Below are 9,420 nucleotides of genomic sequence, written 5' to 3'. Positions count from 1 at the left end.
AATCCCAGCACTTTGGGAGGCTGAGGCAGGTGGATCACTTGAGATCAGAAGTTTGAGACCAGCCTGGCCAACATGGTGAAACCCCATCTCTACTGAAAATACAAAATTAGCCAGGCGTGGTAGTGGGCGCCTGTAATCCTAGCACTTTGGGAGGCCGAGGCTGGCAGATCACCTGAGATCAGGAGTTCGAGACCAGCCTGGCCAACATGGTGAAACCCTGTCTTTACTAAAAATACAAAAATTAGCCGGGCATGGTGGCAGGCGCCTGTAATCGCAGCTACTCAGGAGGTTGAGGCAGGAGAATCGCTTCAACCTGGGAGGCGGAGGTTGCAATGAGCCGAGAACACGCCATTGCATTCCAGCCTAGGTGACAAGAGCAAAACTCTGTCTCAAAAAAAAAAAAAAAAAAAAATCAATGACACTCTAGATACATACACAAAATAATCAGAACAGGGCTTCAAACAGATACTTGTATGCCAGTGTTCATTGCAGCATTATTCACAATAGCCAAAAGGTAGAAACAACCCAACAGATGAATGGATAAACAAAATGTGATATATACGTATAAGGGAATATTATTCAGTCATAAAAACAATGAAGTTCTGACACATGGAACAACAGGGATGAACCTTGAAGACATTATGCTAAGTGAAGTAAGCCAGACACAAAGGACAAATATCGTATGATTCTCACTTACATGAAATATCTAGAATAGTCAAATTAATAGAGACAGAAAGGTTAGCCGTTATCGGGGGCTGGAGGCAGAGGGGAATGGGGAGTTACTGCTTAATGGGTACAGAGGCTCTGTTTGGAGTGATAAAAAGTTTTGGAAATAGATAGTTGTGATGGTTGCACAACACTGTGAATGTAATTAATGCCACTGAATTTATACTCTAAAATAGCTTAAATGGCAGATTTTATGTAGACGTATTTTCCCACAATTAAAAACCAAACAATAATAAAAATAGTAATAATTTTGTTAATCAATTTAAGTAAATAAATTTTTATTAGTCAATTTAAGTAAATAAATAAATTTTTTTAAATAAATAAATAACAAAACAAGCCAGGTGTGGTGGCTCACACTGTAATCCCAACACTTTGAGAGGCCGAGGTGGTCGGATCACCTGAGGAGTTCGAGACCAGCCTGACTGACATGGTGAAACCCTGTCTCTGGTAAAAATACAAAAAAATTAGCCAGGGGTGGTGGCTCATGCCTATAATTCCAGCTACTCGGGAGGCTGAAGCAGGAGAATCGCTTGAACCCAGGCGGCGGAGGTTGCAGTGAGCTGAGATTGCGCCATTGCCCTCCAGCCTGGATGACAAGAGCGAAAATCTGTCTCAAAATAAATAAGTAAATAAAAATAAATAAATAAACAAAAAATAACAAAACAAACCCCCTCCCTACAAAACAAACAAACAAAAAAAACAAAAAAAGACACTCTTTGAAGCAAAACAGAGTACCTTATAGGTCCATCATTCAGCCAGCAAAGGAGAGAGAGGTCTACTGGGGTGAGTTTTCCAGGTCACAACCTGCCTCTCCTGTGCACTTTCCTTTACACTTTACAAAACAAACACATTTTTTATTTGATCCTTATTACAGCCCTATGAGGTCAGCATCATCATATTCATTTTTACAAGTGGGGAAACTGAGGCCATCAAGGTTAGACCATTTGCTCAAGGCCACACTTCTAATGAGTAGTAAAGCTGGGTGGGAACTCTGTCTTTCTGACTCTCTATACAGTGTTCCTCACTGTGCCCTCCTCCAAGCCCTTACAGCTGTGTCTGGGTTTCTTTCTTTTTTTTTGAGACAGAGTCTTGCTCTATCTCCCAGGCTAGAGTGGAGTGGCGTGATCTTGGCTCACTGCAACCTCTGCCTCCCAGGTTCAAGTGATTCTCCTGCCTCAACCTCCCTAGTAGCTGGGACTACAGGCATGTGTTGCCACGCCTGGCTAATTTTTTGTATTTTTAGTAGAGACGGGGTTTCACCATCTTGGCCAGGCTGGTCTCGATCTCCTGACCTCGTGATCCACCCGCCTCAGCCTTCCAAAGTGCTGGGATTACAGGTGTGAGCCACCGCACCCAGCATGTCTGGGTTTCTTTCTAAGCAGAGTGGACAACTGCCTCTGTCATCAGCCTCTTGAGCTCAGTTTTTCCTTTTGGCCTTGACCTGGGGCCATTGTCCCAATCCTCTGCTTTCCCCATGGTTGCTCCACTGTTCAATTTTTACTTTTCTGATCACCCTCCTCAGCCACCATTTAGGCTCCCAGGCTGGTGGTGACAGCTTGGTGGGAGAAGGGAGGTATCAAGGATGACGCTGGACTTCTGGCTATGTTACTGGATGAATGGAGATGACTGGGGAGGACAAGTTTGGGGTGTAAGAATGCAAACATAGTGTTAGACCTGTTGAATTTGAGGATCTGTAAGATAGCCCAGACATATTACCATTGTATCCATGGATGCCATTTCAGAGTGCTGTTTAGGAGCTGCAACATGTACAGCGCTGGGGCTGCGGAGGAGCCGTGGGTCAGGGGAATGTGGACAGTGGTGTGTGGAGCCGGCTTCAGTAGGCCTGCTTCCCTTCCTTCCCTGGGTATCTGCTGCTTGCCTCTGGTGTGCTTCTCCCATAAGGGCACTAGGGGACAGCACACAACAGTGGAAATTGCCAGAACTTCAGGGTCACAGGTTCTGACTTGGAATACTAGATGCTCAGAGCTGCGGTGTGAACTTAGCCTCTTTGGACCTCAGCATTCCCTTTTTTTTTTTTTTTTTTTTGAAACGGAGTCTCACTCTGTTGCCCAGGCTGGAGTGTGCAATGGTGCGATCTTGGCTCACTGCAACCTCTGCCTCCTGGGTTCAAGCGATTCTCCTGCCTCAGCCTCTGGAGTAGCTGGGATTGGAGGCACAGGCCACCACATGCAGCTAATTTTTGTATTTTTAGTAGAGACGGGGTTTCACCATGTAACTGGGCTGGTCTCGAATTCCTGACCTCAGGTGATCCGCCCACCTCGGCCTCCTAAAGTGCTGGGATTATAGGCATGAGCCACCACGCCTGGCCTGGACCTCAGCATTTCTCATCCAAAAATGGGCTTAACATGAGGTAAGATAACACAGTGGTTTAGAGTGTGAGTTCTGGAGCCACAGGATCTGAACACGTGCCCCAGCTCATACACGTACCTGCTGTGTGTTCCTTTGGCCAAGTTATTGAACTCCTCTGTGCCTCAGACACCCCATCTGTAAAGTGTGGGTGATAGCTTCATGTGGTGATTACAACGGAGACCAGCACATGGTAAGTGCTAAACAGATGTTAGCTATTTTATATTAACCCCTTTCCTCACCTCCACACCCCACCCTCTGGCTCCCTGCCCCGCCATTCTGGGGCTGGGATTCTCAAAGGCAAGACCACTGCCTCTGAGAATAAGCCGAGCAAATTACTGGTATTGACCACGACTGCCTACAACATGTTAGGTTTATTATGTGCCTTATTCCATTTAATCCCCATAATAAGGCCAGCAGGGTGGCTCACACCTGCAATCCCAGCACTTTGAGTGGCCAAGACAGGAGGAGCACTTGAGCTCAGGAGTTCAGACCAGGCTGGGAAACAGCAAGACCTTGTCTCTGCCAAAAAAAAAAAAGGAAAAAAAAAATTAGCCAGTATGGTGATGCACACCTGTGGTCCCAGCTACTCAGGAAGCTGAGGCAGGAGGATCACTTGAGCCTAGGAGGTCAAGGTTGCAGTGAGCAGTGATCATGCCATTGTACTCCAGCTTGGGTGACAGAGCAAGACCCTGTCCCCCGAGCGAAAAAAAAAAAAAAAATCCTCACAATAACTCAGTAAACGGATCTCAAACTCCCATTTTACAGCTAGAAAACAGAGGCTCAGAGATTTAAACCACTTGCCCAGGGTCACACAGCTAGTAAGTGGCAGAGCCTAGAGCTGAGCCCAAGTTCATTCTGGTTCAGCGCCTGAGCTCTTTGCAGTGGCTCTTCCGGGCCCCCCACAAACTGGGCCCTTGGAGGCCAGGTGTGGTGGCTCACACCTGTAATCCTAGCACTTTGGGAGGCTGAGGTGGGTGGATCACCTGAGGTCACGAGTTCGAGACCAGCCTAACCAACCTGGAGAAACTCCGTCTCTACTACAAATACAAAATTAGCTGGGCATGGTGGCTCATGCCTGTAATCCCAGCTACTTGGGAGGCTAAGGCAGGAGAATCGCTTGAACCTGGGAGGCAGAGGTTGCAGTGAGCTGAGATTGCACCATTGCACTCCAGCTTGGGCAACAAGAGCGAGACTCCGTCTCAAAAAAAAAAAAAAACAAAAAACTGTTACGCTGGTGGGGTGGGGGTGGCGGTAAGCGGGGTGAGGAGCAAGCGAACAGGGCTCTGTACTGTGTGAGAGCTGTGGAGAGAGGTGCAGGGGAAGCTCCCTGGAACTCCAGGCTGCACTGTTAGACGGGAGGCCCCAGGGATTCCTGGGGTTCTCTGGCTTGAGCCAGTGCTGCACCGCATTGGCTGGGCCTAGAGAGAGCTGCAGGCTGAGGAACCTTATCTTGTGCTAGGTTGAGGCAGGGTCTGCTGGTTGGTTCCAAGTCCCTAGTAAAAGTATTTTCCAGAGTCCTTGTGCCAAAAGAAGCTTCACCAAACCCCCTCAATTTGCCAATGAGAAAATGAGATGCGAGAGAGGAACAAGCTTAGTTGAGGTCACATAGTGAGTAAGCGGTGGGCCTTGGTGAATATGGACCTCTGCTTCCTCACCTGGCTCTGTGTGGTGTCAGGTTAAACCTGGGTTCAGATCCTGCCTTTACTGCTTGGTGCTTTGCGAGCCTGGACAAGTGACTCAGATTCTCTGGGCTTTAGTTTCTGCATCAGTGAAATGCATTTAATCATTCAGTCCTTTTCTTGGCTGCACCCTCATTCCCCACCATACTACTCCCTCACTGTTACACACACACACACACACACACACACACACACACACACAGAGGCAAGGCTACACATGGCCAAGCTGACGCTCCTGGTCACTCAGAGAGAGCACTGCAGCTCTGGCCACCGAACACCACCCCCACTTTCTGCCCACCCCAGCCAATGTCACTTCCAAGAGCCAATGCCTCTTAGAAGCCTTCCTAGAGAGCCCCCAGCTAGAAGGCTGTCCCTTATGCTAAGTCAAGGCCATCTGGGTCCCTGAGTGATCTTGACCTCCCCTGCTGCCTTTCCTGCCTTCAGACTGAAGCTCCCGGAGGGCAAGGTCTGTTCTGATTCATCCCTGAGTCCCCAGCACCTAGCCCAGGGCAGAGCCCAAAGGCTCCTGCTGGGAGTGTTTATGGAGGGGGTAAGTGAAGGAGGCCCCTCCAATTCTTCCTGTTTCTCAGGAGCCCATGATCACCAGCTTTGCCTCCCAAACCATCAATGTGGGAGAAAGTGCCCTGGAGAGAGGGTCAAACAGACCTGGGATGGAATCCTGGTCCAGCCTTTTCCTAACTGTGTGAACTTGGAAAATGACCTCACTTCTCTGAGCCTCAGTTTCCTCTTCTATAGATAGCATTCCTGAGGGGGAGACATTTAAGCTGAGAATGGAAAGACCTAGATGGAAAGACCGAGAGGAAGAGTGTTCCAGGCAGGGTGAACAGCTGGTGCAAAGGCCCTGAGGTTGGGATAAGCTCAGCATGTTAGAGGAACAGGAAGGAAGCCAGTGTTGTCTGAGTGCAGTGAGCAAGGGGGAGAGGGACTCTTTTTAATCTTTTTTTTTGAGATGGAGTCTTGTGTTGTCGCCCAGGCTGGAGTGCAGTGGTGCGATCTCGGCTCACTGCAACCTCTACCTCCTGGGTTCAAGTGATTCTCTCGCCTCAGCCTCCTGAGTAGCTGGAATTACAGGTGCGCACCACCATGCCTGGCTAATTTTTGTATTTTTAGTAGAGTAGGAGTTTCACCATGTTGGTCAGGCTGGTCTCGAACTCCTGACCTCATGATCTGCCCACCTTGGCCTCCCAAAGTGCTGGGATTACAGGCGTGAGCCACCACACCTGGCCAGGACTTCTTTTAATCTAAGGGATATGGGAACTGACTGGAGGGTGTTGAGCCAGGGAGTGGCCCTGGTTGCTGTATGGTGATTGCAGGAAGGCAATGCTCACGCGGGGAGTCCAGGTGAGAGATAATGGCACCTGAGGACATGGTGAGAAGTGGTCAGATCCATGAAATATTCCAGAGGCGGATCCCACAGGACTGGATGCAGAGGGTAAGGGAAGAGGGGACTTAGGGTATCCCTTGTTTCAGTCACTTATTGCTGAGAAACAAACTATCCCCAAAACTTAGTGGCATAAAACAACAATGATATGTTGTTTCTAAAAATTCTGTGGTTTGGCTGGGGCTCAGCAGGACAGTTCTGGTTCCGCCTGGCTGATGCATGTGGCTGGGAGCTTAGCTGGGACTGGATCGCCCAAAATGGCTTGTCTTGCTCCATGGCCTCTCATCATTCAGGAGTCTAGCCGACCGTGTTTTAGCGTGGCAGCTGGCTTCCAAGAGGACAAGCCCTAGTGTGCAAATGCTTATCAAGCCTCTGCTTGCTTCATGCTTCTTGGTGTCCCATTGCCAAAGCAAGTCCTACAGCCAAGCCCAGAGTCAACATGGGAGGGGACCATACAAGACCATGGTTCATTGGAGGCCACCAGTGTAACAGTTTAGCACCACCCCCTATGTTTGTGGTGGAAGGAAATGAATGAAGTTCAAGGGTAGAGGGGAGTGGGTGGGGTTTGCCAGAGGTCATGGGGTGATGGTGCAGGGTCCTGCCCAGGACCTCCCAAATTAGACACAGGAGGACACTGGTCTTGGGAGAGTCAGCACAGTGGAGACACAAAGTCCCTGGCAGGTATGATGAGGCAGGGTGGGGTGTGAGTGGGGATGGGGAGGGGGCGGTAATCAAGGTAGGGAACCCAAGAGGTCTCCCTGAGCCCCTACTCTGTGCCTAGCCCTGGGCCAAGCACTGAGAGAACAGGACTCAGCGAGTGACTTTGGGGAGCCCACAGTGTGTCAGGACACAGACTATGCCCAGAGATGCCAACACAACGTGAGAAGCGACAGTTTAATGCTGCAGTGGAAGGTTATCCAGGGCCCGTGGGTCCCAGGGGAGGGATTCCAGGACTGCTTCTCAATTTGAGGAGGCGCTAGAAAATAGTTGTTGGTCAGACAAGGTGGTGCAAGGTGAGATACCAGCCACCTTCCATCCCTGGCAGCAATAGGTAAAAGCAGACACACAAGAGAAGACCATCTGAAGATAGGATTCTTCCCATTTTATGGATAAGCAAACTGAGGCTCTGAGTGAAGAAGTAACTCAACCCAGACCTGTCTCCCCACATCCTGGGCTTCTTTCCATCCTGTCCAATTCTTGCCTAAATCACAGGGAAGGTGAGGGAAGGGAGGGCTCTCTGCAGAGCTGGTGTGGGACGGAGAGGAGCTGCTGTGGGAGTGCCCCTCCCTCTGTCCTAGGCTTGTGCTACCTCCCTTAAGGAAGTCTTTTCTCACTGTGGGCAGAAACCTGTGAGGAGACAGCAAGGGAGCTGGTGCCATGGAATGGGGATGGGCAGACCCAGACTTGTCCCCAAGGAGCCCCCAGTCTGAGGAGGGAACCCCAGCCTTGCCTTCAGGCCCTGCTCTGTGGAATCCAGGCCTCAGAGGCTCCCTGTCTGAGGGGGCAGGGAAACATTGGTCTGATCTCAGGAACCCCAAGTCTACAGGGATGAAGGGGAATTGTGTGAAGGTCAGAAACCATAGGTCAGGGCCAGGGAGAGCATGGAGTATCTCAGGTTGGGTCTGAGCAGGGTTCCCTACCAAGTGGGGAAGGAGAGTCATTGCCAGGTTTAGCCCTTGGGGCTCAGGTTGGGGAATAGGAGGGAGGCTGGGAGCTCAGAGCCAGGTCTAGCTCAGCCTTGGTCTGAGTGACCTTGAGTTTGACCTACTTTTCTAGGCTGGTCCTGCGGGTCTCCAGGACTCTGCCAAGCAGAGCTGCAGCACGGGAGCTCAACGACACATAAGCCATCCCAGAGGAATATGAATGGTAGAAAAAAGGAAAATATACACGAGCCAGCTGAACTCTGGCCTTCTGCAGAAGGGAAAGGCAGCCCTACATTTGACCACAGCCTGAGCCCTGCTGTTCCTTCCCTCCCCAGCATGTCTGGGGGCAGGGGTGGGGGTGGCTGCTATGTCCTCAGAAATGGAAGGAGGAGGATGGAAGGGATGGAGGGAGAAGAAGGGGAGGTCCTGGTATCTGGTGCGCTCACAGCAAAAAGCCTCTTTTCCTTGGAACTGGAGCCTGCTGTAGGGGGCTGGAAGCCAGCCTGAGAACCTGGGGTCTCAGAAGGGGAGGGGACTGGGGGCAGGGCAGGCAGAATCTGGGAAAGAGAGGGGATGGAGACAGAGACCTAGAGAGTCAGAAGAGAAAGAAGGGAGAAAACAGGCAGAAGCAGGTGTAGTGGGGATGAGTACTGGTGCACACATTTAGGTAGGCAAGAAACGGGCTATTTTTAAAAATGCATTTAGAGCCCTCATTCTACCTGGCTGTTGCGAAATCCAGTCTCCATCATTGTTGGGCTCTCTCAACCTGTGACAGCCCCTAGAGTTTGGCCAAGGCCCAGAAATATTACAGAACCAGATATGAACAAGACCCTTCAGCCAGGTCTGATGGCTCACGCCTGTAATCCCAGCATTTTGGGAGGCAGAGAGGGCAGATCACTTGAGGTTAGGAGTTCAAGACCAGCCTGGCCAATATGGTGAAACACCATCTCTACTAAAAATACAAAAGCCGGGTGTGGTGGCAGGTGCCTGTAATCCCTCAGCTCGGGAGGCTGAGGCAGGAGAATCGCTTGAACCCAGGAGGTGGAGGTTGCAGTGAGCTGAGATTGCACCATTACATTCCAGCCTGAGTGTCGCAGCGAGACTCCGTCTCAAAAAAAAAAAAAAAAACACAAAGATTAGCCGGGTGTGGTGGCATGCGCCTGTAGTCCCAGCTTCTCAGGAGGCTGAGACAGGAGAATTGCTTGAACCCAGGAGGTGGAGGTTGCAGTGAGCCAAGATCTCACACCACTGCACTCCAGCCTGGGTGACAGAGTGAGACTCTGTCTCAAAAAAAAAAACAAAACCAAAAACTAAAAACAAAAACAAAGCCCTTCAGTCTGGTTACCAGGCTGCTCTGGTCACCTGACCCGCATTACCCCATCAGGTCAGAGACTGTGCCATTTGATGCCAACTGTGCATGGAACATGGAATCCTTGCTGATCTGGGAGCCATGTGGGATCCCACCTTCTGAATGGCACTCATCCCCTTGAACTCAGACCCTGGATCCCTTCCCTGGAACTGGGGAACCTGAACTGCCATCCCTGCCTAAGAGGCTGGGGAAGGAGCTTCCCACTCTGGTCCCTGGGTCTGGAGACCTGTC

This window comes from Pongo abelii, chromosome 1, assembly GCF_028885655.2.
Source record: "Pongo abelii isolate AG06213 chromosome 1, NHGRI_mPonAbe1-v2.0_pri, whole genome shotgun sequence".
NCBI lineage: Eukaryota > Metazoa > Chordata > Mammalia > Primates > Hominidae > Pongo > Pongo abelii.
The sequence above is the reverse complement of the archived record's forward strand: the minus strand, read 5'-3'. Positions refer to the sequence as shown.